Raw genomic sequence first — 15,494 nt, 5'->3', positions numbered from 1 at the left:
CACACGCCCCCCACCGCCGCACACCCCTTCCCCAGACAAGAGTCTACGCTACAGTCTGTGGGTTACACCCACCAGGGACAAAGGCCACGGTATATTATGATTGATGATGATCCGCTGCAGCACAGGTAGTGGAGACGTACAGTCTGCAAGTCATGCTGCTCTGCTGGCCGATGGACTAACGACTTGCAAGAAGATATCTCACACGCACAGAGTGGACTGAGATATGCTCAAGGGGCTCAACTGTTGAGCACCAAACCTATCCATCATAAGTGGATCATGAGGATTTAAATTATCCCAGGTGTATTAAATAATATGAGCTCAAACACTCCTTATGTATGTGTCAAATGTAATGTTGAAAAAGCCCCCTTACTTTAAAGCTTATGGAAGGAAAAGTATGTAAACGTGACTCGTAGTGCACTGAAATAAAAATGAAAACTACACTTTAGCTAAAAATTAAATGAACCTTTGTCAGGTCTAACAATACAATAAATGTAATATTTTAAAAAAATATATGGGACATCTCTCCTTTTTTTCAACAATTTAGTCTGGTGCATGTGTTTACTGAGATAGGAATGTCAACATGACTGTAGGAAGTTTGCCTTGACACAGTGTGTCACAGTGTTTGTGTTGTTATACATAATTAGAAGTTCTTAAACTTTGCATTTGACAAGTACCATTCAAGACACTGAGGCAAAAATAAAATTCAAATAATGAAATTAAACATTAAAGAATAAAATAAAAAACATAATATAATATAATATAAAATATAATAATAACTATAAGAACTACTTTTAGCTCCTCCCATATTCACAAGGAGTCAAATAGCTCAGTATGTTTGCTTTGGCAGATTTTTAAACTTTTTATGCAGATGGCTGACCCTCCCTGAACCTGGTTCTGTTGGAGGTTTCTTCCTGTTAAAAGGGAGTTTTTCATTCCCGCTGTCACCAAGTGCTTGTATAAAGGGGTTGTCTGATTGCTGGGGTTTTCTCTGTAACAAAAAACACCTTGAGGTGACTGTTGTTATGATTTCAATTTTCCTGTAGACTCCTGGTGGAGCATAGGTCCGCAACAACACCACGCCATTGGACTCTGTTCATGGCCGTTCTCTTCATCTGGGTCCATATCATTCTGGCGGCCTTCACTTTGCTCTCGACAGATCTTCTCCACGTCTGTTTGGGTCTCCCCACTTTCCTTTTCCCTTGTGGGTTCCAGTCCAGTGCTTGCCTTGTGATGTTGTCGAGTGGTTTTTGAAGTGTGTGGCCTATCCAGCCCCATTTTCTCTTCTTGATGTCTTGACCAACCGGGTTCTGGCTGGTTCTCTTCCACAGGTCTGTGTTTGAGATCTTCTCAGGCCATCTGATGTTGAGGATGTGTCGCAAGCACTTGTTGATGAAAATCTGTATCTTGCTGGTAGTGGTGTTGGTCATCCGCCACATCTCGGACCCATACAGGAGGACTGCTTTCACATTGCTGTTGAAGATGCAGATCTTGCTGCGCTGAGATAAGGCTTTGGAGTTCCAGATGCGTCGCAGGGTGTTGAATGCAGCCTTGCTTTGTTGATGTGGCTCCTAACGTCTTCATCTGTGCCGCCATCGCTGTTGACTATGGTTGTTATGATTTAGCACTATGTTATTTAAAATTTTTACATATTTGATATAAATCATTTAGCATTGTGTAAATAAAATTTAATTGTCATTTGTAAACCACAACGCTATAAGGCCACTAATTATATTTAAACTGAAAAATAAAGAAATGCAAATAAAATCTAGGAAGAAAAATAAACCCTTCTTTCTGTAAAAAAAAGATTCAAAATGTACCTGTCAAATGATCTTAAACACAGTTACTCATTGTGTATTTTATTTGTACCCAGAGGGCAGTGTGTGCTGAGAAACAAAGAAAAGAAAATGATCGGCTTGTGCATATTACACGTGCAAGATGCGTGATTTCTCTCTGTTGGCAAGACATAAAAAAGCCCTAGCAGCTATCAGCACGTCTCATCCTTTACAAATGAAACAAACAGGCAAAAGGTTTGAAATGCATGATTGATTTGCTTTAGAAATTTAATGGTGAGACACACCTAGGGATTGCAGTAAACTCCTTTGTCTGCTATACAGTTCTCTGTTGCTCAATATATTTTTTTATGTAATGTAATAACTGCTTTCTCTTAGCGGTGGATTTTTTTTATAGTAATGTGTCCGTTTTATATATATATATATATATATATTTAAGTGTGTGTGTGCATTTCTATATGAAAAAAATACATGTATGCTGTGAGTATAATTCATAAAAATCTCTTTTGAGATGTCAGTAAACCCGTGGTCTGAATTCAAGGACATCACTCAGTTACATAGCTGGAAAAAAACGATGCAGACTACTGTTGAAGCAGGTTTCCAGGCAGAGTGAAATACCAGCAAGCAGGCTACAAGCATAGGCTTATGTTCCTTTCATATAGCAGTCTGACAATCCAGACAATTCAGTTGTTTTGTTTTCGTTTTCGTTTGTTTTTTTGCTTTTTTGTTTTTTTTTTAATCTGAAAAGATACATAGGAGAAGTTACAGCTGAATCCAGCCTATACCAGCATACTGCACAGACAATAGGAAAACAGCTTGAGTCACGATTAGTTTTAGGAAAAAAGGAAGAAATGGCTGCACCTGGAGGAAAATGTAAATTCATGAATAATGACACCATGCATAAAGTAACCCTTTGAATTTTCTTTTCCTTTTTTTTTTCCTCCATCAGGCGACTTTTGGCATGGTGACTGTTTGACCTCTTTGTTGCTTCAGCTTCTGAGTCATTTTGCAGAGATAACACTGAGTGAAGGTTATCTGTCCCGTTCTTCCAGGACACAAACGCTCACAGTCTTACTCTAACCTTAAGCATAAGTGCCACCCATTTAACCCCGTCGCCTCCAGAACTTTGAAAAAATGTTACCCCGAGAATTAATGACTTATATAATTGTCCTCATAAGGAAGACGTATCCTCGTAATGAAAGTGAGTAAATGGATGTAGGTCCCCACAACATCTTTAATACCTACACCACGGGAATCTTTTCTTCTCACACTCGTGCACCAGCATGTTCAGTGTGTGTAGTCAGTAGCCGTGGGGTTATATTGTGTGATGCATTATTCATAAGAAATTTATGAAGGTACAGTTTTTATTGAATTTGTGCTAAGAAAAAAGCAGAAGGAGTGCAAAGAGTTAAAAATGTATCAGACGAGAACAGATGCAGGGATAGAGATTGCCTGAGACAATGCAAGAGGAAATTTATGTGCAGGTTTATAGACTGTATACGAAGGTGAAATCTCACGCCTATAAGGAATTACAGGTTGGTTACAAGCAGAAAGCACAAAATTACTTTGTGACATGGCAGAATCTAAATTTATAGAGAATTAGATTTTAATTTTCAGATGTGCAGAGTGGAAACAAAGGACACTGTGACTGAATGCTTTGGCAAGAAGGTATGTGAGAAAGCATACAGAGATGGAGAAATGATATTTGTGTTCACTGAAAGAGTGTGTCGAGACAGGATGAATCTAATCCCTACACTAACAATGAAGAGCCTCACAGATTTACTAAACATCAGCTGGTAATTAGAGCAGATCAGATGCCAATCAAGGGAGTAGCACAGGGAAATAAAGAGGCGTGGGGAACGTACTTCCTTTAAATAATGTCAGACAATATGACAGAGGCAAGCATGCAAGCAGTGGTTGATGTGCCATCACTTGGTTTCCCAGTGGCATTGGGTTACAATGTGTCAGTGTCATTAATAGAAATTGTGTGCCTCCATACCATTACAATTGAATTTAGCTTCCATAGTGGCCTACTCTAAGTGAAGCATGTACAGTATAATGTTTACTATGGTTGTCAACACAAAAAGCACATTATGTGCATTAAGTACGTTCATTTAGGTCCATAAGTGTTTAGACAGTGATACCAATTTTGTGATAGGAAAGCTGGTAGAGAGACCAAGGGGAAGACATGTAGTAAATGGCCTCCAGGCAGATTCAAGCTCAGGCCTCTGCATTAACTGGCAACTCCACACTGGATTTTAAACCAACAATCAAAATGTGATTGAAGTGAAGGCTTTCAGCTTTAATTCTAGGGTTTTACCAGAAGTATCAGAGTAACTGGTTAGGATTTGCAGCCATTTTTATACACTTTAAGAAGCTCAAAAGCAATTGGACAATTGGCTGTCAAGCAGTTTCACGGTCAGGTTAGGCCTTTTTCCCACTTGAAGTGCATCACTAGTGTTTATTGCTGATGTGACTGCTGATAGAAGTAGCAGGTGACATGTAGAGCAAAGGAGGAACCACAGCATTTGGTGATGTTCAGGGGCTTTAGACATAAAGCAGTCAATAATCAACGTTATGTTCGTTTGTTAAGTTCCTTTTGAGCCTTTGAATATTGATGACTGTGCATAAAAGTGGTTGTAATTTTATTTTATTTATTTATTTTATTTTTTATTTTTTTTGTAATTCTATTTAATTGAATTCAATTTTATTTATTATAACACCAAATCACAACAAAATTCACCTCAAGGTGCTTAATATTGTAAAGTTAAGAGACAATAATACAGAGAAACCCCAACAATCAAACAATCCCTTGTGAGCAAGCACTTTGTTGACAGTGGGAAGAAAAACTCATTTTTAACAAAAAGAAACCTCCAGCAGAACCAGGCTCAGGTAGGGGCAGTCATCTGGGATGTGGGAAGGGAGAAAAGATAAAAGATATCATATGGAAGAGAGCCAGAGATGAATAATGACTCATAATTAAATGCAGATTTCAATGCAACAGTCACACAATACTTTTGTTAAAGCCCTTTAATTAGAGCTGAAAGTCTGCACTTCAGTCACACATTGATTGATTGGTTTAAAATCCCCTGTAATGGTCTACAGAGCCAAAGTTTTAAAAAATGATGCATAAAAAGAGTAGGTACGCCATATTTATCTAGCTTTTCAATACAATTTTATTATAGCAAATAACAGAGGTGAATGCATATGAGTCTGACATCCCATAGATTTCTTTGTTCAGGACTGGTAGTCTGATCAGTTTCAACACAGTAAAAGATGATATAATTCAAAACAAGACCTGAAAACGCATCACAGAAACTGAAGGAAGCTGTTGCAAAGTCCTGAATTATAGCGGAAGAAAAACCTCTGCTTTGAGAACATTAAAGTTCATCACAGTTTGGAGGTGAACAGAAACGTAGTAAATATTTATGCTTTATATGCATTCTCCTTTTCATTACATGAGTGTCATGCTATGAGACTATGACCTTTCCAATGCAATATCCATCCATCTATCTCTTCCACTGAAGCCTATCCCAGCTATAATAGGGCGAGAGGCAGGGTACATCCTGGAAAGGTTGCCAATCTGACAAAGGACTAACACAGACAACCATTTAGACTCACATTCATACTTATGGGCAATTTAGAACCACCGATTAACCTAACACCATTACTTACATGTCTTTGGACTGTGGGAGAAGCCAGGGTACCTAGAAAGAACCCATGCAGACACGGGAGAACATGTAAATTCCACGCAGAAAGGTCTCGGCCAGATGGGGGACTTTTTTTTTTTTTTAAATTATTATTATTTTGGGGGGGAAGACACACAGCTAAGGGATTCACACTGGACTCAAACCCAGGCCATGGGGCATGTGGCTGTGGTTCATTTTTTAGGCAAATGTCTAACCACACTATGGAGCCACACATATAAGACTTATGTGTTAAAAAGAAACTGTACCATTGTCTTTGCCACTTGGTTAAAGGCAGATCCTTTGAGAAAACTGTTTTCTGGTCAGATGAATCAGAGATAGAGCTGTTTGGCCGCAGTAACAGACATGTTTAGTGTAGATCAAAGACAGTTCCTTGGGAGAAGAACCTGCTGTGAAACATGGACCTGGAAATGTAATGGTTTAGGGTTGCTTTGCTGCCTCAGGGATTTCAGCTTGCTGTCATCGCCGAGCTACAAATTCCACATAGTGTCAATAAATGCTTGAACATAATGTGAGGCCACCTTTCTAAAAGCTAAGTAGAACCAGAAATATTTTAGACGTTTTACAAGGATCATGATCCTAATCACACATCAAATCCACCAAGGAATGGTTTAAAAAGAAGACATGGTTATGAAATAACCTGGTAAAAGCTCAGATTTAAATTCTACAGAGGGGATTTGAAACAAGCAGCACACACTGCAAATCCCCCAGACCGCTCCACTGGGAGGAATTTTGCAAGAAGTGAATACAAAATTTAAGTAAGCCAACATCAGAGACTGGTAGGCAATTACACAAAAAACAAGAAGAAAAAGAATTATTTTCTGCTAAAGGTAGTATGTGCCTCTGATGCACAGGGCTCCTTAGTTTTTCTACATTTTTCTTTTTGTTTGTTGTTGTTTGTCATGCTTCCCATGATGCACTGCCCTCTCTGTGGCTTTATGAACAACTCTATGTTTATTCATTAGGTATTATTCGTCTCTGGTTCTCTCCCATAGTGTGACTTTTGTCCTGTCTGTCTCTGTTATTTTCTCTTTCCCCTTGCACCTAACTGGCCACCACAGATGGTTGCCCCTCCCTGAGCCTGGTTCTGCCAGAGGTTTCTTCCTGTTAAAATGTTTAAAAGGAGTTTTTCCTTCCCACTGTCACCAAGTGGTTGTTCATATGATGTCTCTGTGTAATTGTAAAGTCTTTACCTTACAATATAAAGCCTGCTGTTGTGATTTGGCAGCATATAAATAAAATTCAGGTTGAAACTACTACAGAAATTACAGTGGTCTTGCAGTGAGAAGGTTTAATCTTTTCTACAAAAAGTCCTGATGGAAACACTTGACTGTATTCTAAACATTTTGTGACCATAACCACATTTTTACTGACTTCATTACATTGGGGTGACAGCAGAGATCTCACATATGTGAAAACCTGCACAAAGAAAACCAAAAGTGCAATCACATTTTTAATTTCGATGCAATTACCCTGTAGAGTATACGTTAAAGAAATAAATCAATAATTTTTATTACGGTGACTCCATGGGTCAGAGGAACCTAAAATATGAGATGGGACAACCCAGCTGCACTTCAAAATTGTTTTAATCATGCAAAAACAATTACTTACAAAAATCGAACTCAAATAAGAAGATAGAAGCTGTGCAGAAACAAACAAAAGAGAAAGAGGGCCATGAACCAACCACGCAATGGACTAAACTAATAATAGAAAACCAAACCGATAAGACAAACACTGAAAACAGGACTGCTAGCAATCCTCATCTCAACTAATAATTAATAAACGAACTTCAAAAAATAACGGCTAATCAGCACTATCAGACAGGATGGTAAGAGCAGGTTAATAATGATGATAAACTTATTCTATTTCTTGCCAAGAATTACATGACAAGATCCTAAATGCGCAGAAAACACAGATTAAACCTGTTATGCTCATTTCCAGCTCCTTAACTTTATTTTTTGGACTTTATTAGCTTTGCAAGATTTGAAATTAATGGAGTTAGATTAATTGGGGATTCTAAATTGCCCATAGGTGTGAAAGTGAGTGCGAATGATTCTCTGTCTCTCTGTGTTAGGCCTGTGACAGACTGGCCATCTGTCTAGGGTGTACCCGGCCTCTCGCTCTATGGTAGCTGGGATAGGCTCCAGCCACTTCGCGAGCCTGATAAGGATAAGTGGAAGAGAATGGATGGATTTGCAGTTCAAAATAATTTATCTCCTGCTGGGTCTCAGTAGCAGCCCTGCATATCACCCACTCTCTGAAACAGGTTTAGCTCCTTTCCCTTTGAGCAAACTGTCTTTTGATTGGCTGCCCCTCACGAAGGCAGATGAGTGGAGCGTCTGTGGTGACAAGCAGAGCTGCCTGAGTTCAGTGGGACTACTTGAAACTTTGGCCTGTCTAATATGAGCATCCATATTTGTAACACTGAATTATGATTAAAAAAGCAACATAAGAGGTTCATTTAAAATGTTTATTGTATTGCGTAGCCTACTGTAGATCTCCAATGCTCCTGTTGTGTTGTTGGGTGCGAAAAACTGATTCTCAGTCATGGTGTGAAATTGGTGAGAGTGACTCATAACTGGGTGCAAAATGATGCAATTTACATTCCTTACTGCACTTTGATGCCAAATTGGTAAACAGGTACAAGATGGTTGTTAATAATCAACAAACAAAACCCGTCAACTCTCCGCTGGATTCCTAAAAACCTCAGAGGGGTTTTAGAAAGCTTTTGTTATCTGATAGATTTAATTAATTTAGTCAGATTCACTAAACAAATCCTTAATTTACATTTTCAAGCATGGAAATTTCACGTCCCTGATGACTGACTGTAATTAACCCGTAATGATGATGATAATGAGTGCAACAGTGACATTGTTTATTATATTACAAGCGCAATTGAATACAGCAGGCTACTTCATCTCACTGCAGGACAGAGGGCTGTTCTCATCAAGGTGTAAGGGCAAGCCACAGCAGGGCAGTGTAGCGATCTGCAGGCCGGCTGAGAGTTTGGGCCGGTGCCATCTCTGTTGGTTCTATTTGGTTGAAGCATAAAGTCTGGGTGTAGTGGCCTTTTTTTCAACCTTGAGAGTAATTGCTGGAAGGAGAAAGGTTGTTGGCTTGTAGCCCAGGACAAAGAGGCAGTTGGTTTCCAGTAGCCCTGCAGTGGACATCCATATGCTGAACAGGGCAAGATATATATCATATTAAAATGTTAAGAGTGCAGAGCAGATCACTTATAGCCTGGACCTTTGCTCGTAGTGAGGTGAGCTGGTAAAGTGTTTATTTGAGCAGGAGGAGAAGGTGTAGTGATGTGAACAATGTGCCTGCAGAGGTATGTGTATCCACATCACTGGAAAAAGCTATGGGAGGTGTATAGTAAGTGTAGGGGTTGTTGTTTTTGATAGCTACAGACATCTTAAAAAAGGTTTACCAGGGTTGCAGCCAACTTTCAGGACACTGAGGTCACATTCTCTCTGCTTTCTCTGTAAATGCATAGCTGTAATTAAACCATAATATTAAACCTGTGAGATTTATGAATATGGAAGTTTAAGATCACACAGAGTCATTTTTTTCTTAACCTCATTAAAATCAGAAAGTTGCCAATTATTCTATTGAAACTGGTCTGCTGGGTGATAATTTGTGTTATTATATGGACAATTATTACCAGGAATACACTTGAAAGAAATACTGAAGTAGAGTCTAGCCTGATTGTGACACCATGACTTCACTCCAGTGGCAAAGAGGAAATGTGTACACTTTAGCCATTTTCAAACACCACACCTCTGAACTTTTCGAGGCAGTTGGCTGATGTGCATGCAGGATGTGAAAGGTCTTTGTCCTACCAGCTTCCCAGTGCATAGAAACTTACCTGGGATTTATGAAGCTTGCGCACTTACTTCCATGCATATGTTAGTAAATCATTCAGAACTAAGATGTTTGTGCAATCTCCATTTTTCTATATAAAACATGTTTTCATCCAGGTGAAGTGGAGAACGTAGTGAAACCTGCATCTCTAAATCAAGAAACCAGGAGAAGGTCTGATTGAAGAAACTTGAAGGATGGCGTGCAAAGACAAAGCCAGAAAAGGCGCAGCTTTCCAAACTGTTTCAACAGGAGTGATTTTTTTTAAGCAAAGAAAAAAAAAAAGAAATATCAGGCTGAAAGAATGGGATTTCTGGACATCCCCCCGAGACACTCGCAGTGGGACGCAATGAAACAAAGCTCAAGTACAAAAAAAAATAAAGTTTGGACATTAAAGTTGATATGACAACAGATTAACTGACTGAAGAAAACAGGTCGAGGACAACGAGCAACTCACTGTAATGAAAAAAAAGATTCTCCAGCATCTGTGGGATAGTGCCAAGAAATATAAGTAAGTGATGACATCCAATGCAATGATATGAGTCATTTTTAATAAGATAACATAAGATAAGATGAGACACGTGTCTTACAGTCTATCTTTCTATTACATTTTTTTTATTTATTTAATTGTAATTCTGAGCATTTTCTGGCTTATGGTGTAAACTATAAATAAACACCAAAATGCAATATATTAATATTAATATTAATTAGTAGTAGCATGCATTATAAGCAAAGGTAAAAGACACCTACAGTCATACAGAAAAGGATTACTTCAATTTACTGCAGCCAAATGTTGCTCTACAACCTCCTGAATCATGGGGTGTACTTAGGATTTCACAGGATTGCATAGAGTTCTGTTTCTTTTCCACACAACTGCAGTATCTGTGTAAGAGCTGTTTCTGTCTATGAACTTTTTGTTGCCCTGCACCATGTGGCTCGTGCAGAAAGCTACTTAGGGGTATAATTGTGTCTCAGATACAGCACTGTTAAATAATCAAAGTCTTTGCTCATTTTTCTTCAGCACAAGTGGATAAAAGCTGGGGAAAACAGAGAAGCTGCCACTGCCCCCCACACCCTCCAACCCAACTGAAATAGAGACAGTCATGAGATGGGGCCACAGACTCACAGGAAATGTCAACAGCTTTGCCCTCAGGTCAGGGGCATTTGGTGCCTTGATTGGATCTTTTCTCAGATAACCTATAAAACACAATCAGGCGCCAAGAGAAGGCCACAAAGGATAATGAAATTATCTGAATAGCACGCATAAAACACCAGCAGAGAAAAATAGAAGTGAGGATGAAAGTTTACCCAGAACTGCACTTGACATGGATGAGTCTATTGAATAATGAGGAAATACTGAGCCATCTGTTCCAGAAAGGAAAGAGTATGAGAATGTTTGAAAACAGACAAATGCACAAGTGTCTACAGCACAAACCTAAATATTTTAACAGATGCAGCGTGTCTTCAGCTTGAAATATTATAGTCTGACAGTGCGTCTGTGTGCACGTGTGAAGAAACACATCTTTATCTGCGTGAGAGTACAGTGCAGAAGTGTAGTCGTTGTAGTGCATTATTAATATATTGACGCTGTGATCCGCCTTTATTCTCCAGTTTATGCGTGTTTGGAATTTATAAAGCAATAAAATTAGTTGTAATCCCAGGAAAACACTTGGCAGAATAAATCATTGTGTTGCCTTCCTTAGTCAATTACTGTAATTATTAACCTCCCTTGGGCCCTCTGAGCAATGTTTGAACTTACCAAGGCTCAAAATATTTCATTATCTCGGGAGGAGACTAATTGGCACTCTGTTGCAGGTAGTGAGTTAAGAACAGCCATTATTCAACAAATAAACATGCAATTTAAATCCATCTTAAGTTTAATTGTTTCATTTCAGCTGTGGGAGAAGGTCAAGATGTAGGAGCGGCTGTGCAGCACACACGATGATAATTTTAGCCCAATATAATATCTTTGTCAGAAACCTGTTACTTCTCATAGTTATTTCTGTTCAAAGCACAATTATCGATGCGCTGCGACACGTTTTGACAAACTGTTTCATATCTTTTTTTATAATCTATGTATCCATAGGTGAATAAAGTCGAGTCCTCCCACTCCTCTGATTTAGGAGGTGTTAAGTTTAACGGCAACTTCTTCAGCTCCTTGCTGATATTACACGCTACTTAAAGGCTCATATAATCATGATATTTGGTGGACTATTTGAAATGAAAATGTGAAAAAGAAATGCAAATGGTTTAGGCTCATACTAATAGGGATTAGTAGAGAACCCTGGAAGTAAAAGTGCTTCTCCAGCTAATGGTGCATGAGTAATACAAAGTGCTTTCTAACTAGCCAAATAGGAACACGACTGATTCAGAATACATTAATGAAACATTTTTAGAGCTTCAGACTCATTTCTATCACTTTTTATCACTTGTATTATAAAACCTGGAGAGAAAAAAAATCCAGAACCTAGAATTTAATTTATTCTTGCTTAATGTTAATGTGCCTGGAACTACCAAGCATAAACCTCTGAATAGTGAAGCCATTGTGGAAGTGCCCAAAACGGCAGGTCCTGGAGTGGCCCTCCATATTCTAAAGCATTAAAAATTATATTTACCTCAGCCTGGTACACATAAAAGGGGGGTCGGCCTCTATGAATAAGTTCCCCTTTAAAACAAATGTACAACGGGTGATCTGGGGCTATTGTTTCTTTGTTTGTTTGTTTTGTGAGGTGTGACGACTGAAGCAGCTCTAGCTAGTAGCTTTTTTGAGGGCTTACATTAGGCCCTAGTCAGATTGGTTGGTGACTGCCTGGCAACCATCAATCACTAGGGAAAAATTAGTATTCTCCAACTGGTTGCACTATGAAACTGAAATCTAGCTGCTGAGGTTGCTTGTAGTTTGTACAGAACACTTTGACTGTTCTGCAAACACTTGCCAACTACTCTCTAAGAAATAGTGATGGAACAGCTGTTGCTGTCCAGTCTTTTGAAGTATGTTGGTTTCAGAGTTAAGGAGCTAGTTTTGTTACAGCTCAGGAGTTAGTGAGTGCTTGCAGACAAGTTGGCCTCCATCATTCAAACAATGAGTGACCAAAGCAATGTGCTTTCAACCAAGAAAATCACAAGGAATCCTGTGAGGATCCCAGATTGACTGGTCTCTGGGCCTGTGTGACTGAGACCTTGGCTAATTTGAGTCACTGAGCTCGTCCTTGTTACCATGTTTGTCCTGGTGGTAGATTTTGGAGCATTCTTAATAGAATTATCCGGTGAACAATATGGTTTTCTGTGAGGTGTGGGCTGCAGAATAGGCGTATGTTTCAGTTTTGGTGAGAAAAGTTTTAGTGTATTATTAGCCCATTACTTAGCACTGCTATCATTAGCTGATATATTGGCGCTCTGTGTTCTCATCCAAATGTGGTAATTTCTGACCAATTTATCGCTCCTACCCATTTTTTAATAAGAACAAGAGCACGACTGTACAGCGATTACACATGACAGAGTGACAAAAACACAGTGGAATAAGGAGAAATCCCTTCAGTCCTCCATCAACTCTTTGAAGTTGTTGTTGTTCTGATGACGAACACAAGATGGCATACTTGATACTGTCCTCCAGTAACTACTTCAGAGAGCCCAGAAAGGGGTGGCTTTTCCTTCCCAGTCAGCTCCTACATCAGTGGAATACTCAAATCTGCGGCCTGCATTTATTAGAAAGTGGAGAGTAAAGAGTGAGCAAAGAAAATCCTGAAACTTCCAAATCCCACCAGATAGAGCCCATCAGCCTGCGAGGCTGAATTTTAACATGTATCTCTGTACCACGTTACATAATATTGGTGATGTGCTAATGTAAAGCTGTTACACTCTAATGGGTATAACAGAACAGCCTATGCCAGGTCCCAGTGTGTGTGTGGGGGTGTGCGGAGGCGTTAGAAAAAAAAAAAAAAAGGGGGGGGGGGGTGCCATAAGTTTGTGTTGTGCCATGCCGCAATCTATTCCATTCTACACCCACACAACTAAACTAACTACTGTAGCAACTAACAAAACGCTGGAGAAAAGCTTTTTCAAGAGTAAACAAAACGTGTTCAGATTCACAAAGGCGCAAACACACGCTCAGATTCATATGCACCTGCCATCCTTTTACCCAGACTGGCACCTACTGTCAGTATGATTTAACCCCACTTGTCCTCTATCCTGGGAAGTTTGATGAGCGCCATCAGACAAGAAGAGCTGGTCCCTTCTTTTTCTTGACATGTGAACAGCTGGGGCCTTCTGTGTTATGACTCCCGTTGCCACATCTGGTGCGTGTGTGTCAGTTTACGGGGGCGTGCATTTGACGAGTCCTGCCACATCTGGGAGGGAATCCAGCTGTCCCATTCTTCACACGTCTGGACAGCGTCCTGCAGACACCTAGCTGTCACTCCGGGTTACCTGGAGCCCACCTCACTGTTAGAGGCGAGACACTGGCTACATGTGCATCCACACTACCACATCTGCTCTGTGTGTGTCGGTGTGTATGTGAGAAGCTGTGTGTTGTTGAGTGTGTGTGTGACACTGAGGGTACATGTATGTCCTCAGGGCTGAGGCTCCAGTCTTCACACCTTTCAGTTGAAAACACACCCAGAAAGACACACCAGGCACTGTAGCCACGCTGGGTATATGGGTCAAAGACTCTGCTTCAGAGGGAAGATTTTTGAAGCTCAGGCTTTTGTGATGAAGCAAATACTTATGCAAGAAAAATAGATTTAAGAATATTAATTTAAAATATGAAACAAAGACATGTGATAGCATCAATAATGATCTAGTCTTTTTGCGTTAAAGAGACAGAGAGTAAGCTGGGGATGGATGTCAACCAGCTGAGTTGCTTCCAATGCAAATATCTTGAATATGACCTGAAGCAAATTTAGTTTCGTTTTTACATTTTGCATCACCAGAGCGAACACAGAAAACAATTTTTACTCGGCAGACTTTTATTGTGTTTGTGGTATAAATATTATGTGTAAAGATTATTTCCAATGGATGTGACAAATACAATTCATCTTTTGGTAGGCTGAGGCTGAGGCTAACGCTTTGGCAATTAGAAGCCTCAAGAAACATCTTTGTAAGTGATATCTATTATTTTTTATGCAAGTACAGAGATTAAAATCACTTTTCTAGGTACACAAGATAACCTGGTGAAGTTCAAACTGAGCACCAGAAGGGTAAGAAAAAACTGTGGGGATTTTCACACACAACCATCTCTTGGATTTACAGAAAAAAAATGTTTCCAGTCAGCGGCAGCTCTCTGGGTAAAAATGCCTCGTTAATGCCAGAGGTGAGAGGAAAATGGGCCAGACTTCTTTGAGCTGATTGGAAGGCAACAGTAATTGAAATAACCGCTGATCACGACCAAGACATGCAGAAGAGCATCCCCAAATTCACAACACAACTGTGTGTGTATGTGTGTGCAGCAGATGACCTACAGCAGCAGAAGAGCATGCCAGGTGTTTCAGCCACCAGCTAAGAACAGGAAACTGAGGCTACCTTTGTACAAATTCATAAAAGAAGATTGGAAAAATCTTGCCTAGTCTGTTAGTATTCATTTCTGTTGTGACATTTGAATTGTAGGGTCAAAATTTGGTTTGGATTCATTCAAAGCATGGCTCCATCCCGCCTTGTATCAACAGTTCAGGCTGCTGGTGGTGTAATGGTGTAGGGATACTTTCTTGGCACACTTGGGTACCGTTAGTAATACCTGAACATTGTTTAAATTCTACAGCCTACATGAGTATTGTTGCCGATGGTGTCCATTCCTTGATGATTGCACTGTACCCATCTTCTGATGGTTACACCAGAGCTCAGATCATCTCAAACTAGTTTCTTGAATATGATGTCTACAATCACAAGATCTCAATCCAATAGTGCACCTATGGGACCTATGGGATCTATGGGACCTATGGGTGAAGGTGGAGATTCTCATCATGGATGTGCAACTGTGTGATGCTGTCATGTCAACATAGACCAAAATCTCTAATGAACATTCCCAACCTCTTGTTGATTCTATCATAAATAATTACAGTAGTTTCTGAAGGTAAAAGGGTGTACCTAATAAAGTGGTTATGAACGTTTATGTCAGTCTTTAGGGATGTGTGTGTGTTCTTCT

Source organism: Neolamprologus multifasciatus, chromosome 4 (genome assembly GCF_963576455.1).
Source record: "Neolamprologus multifasciatus chromosome 4, fNeoMul1.2, whole genome shotgun sequence".
Classification (NCBI taxonomy): domain Eukaryota; kingdom Metazoa; phylum Chordata; class Actinopteri; order Cichliformes; family Cichlidae; genus Neolamprologus; species Neolamprologus multifasciatus.
The sequence above is the reverse complement of the archived record's forward strand: the minus strand, read 5'-3'. Positions refer to the sequence as shown.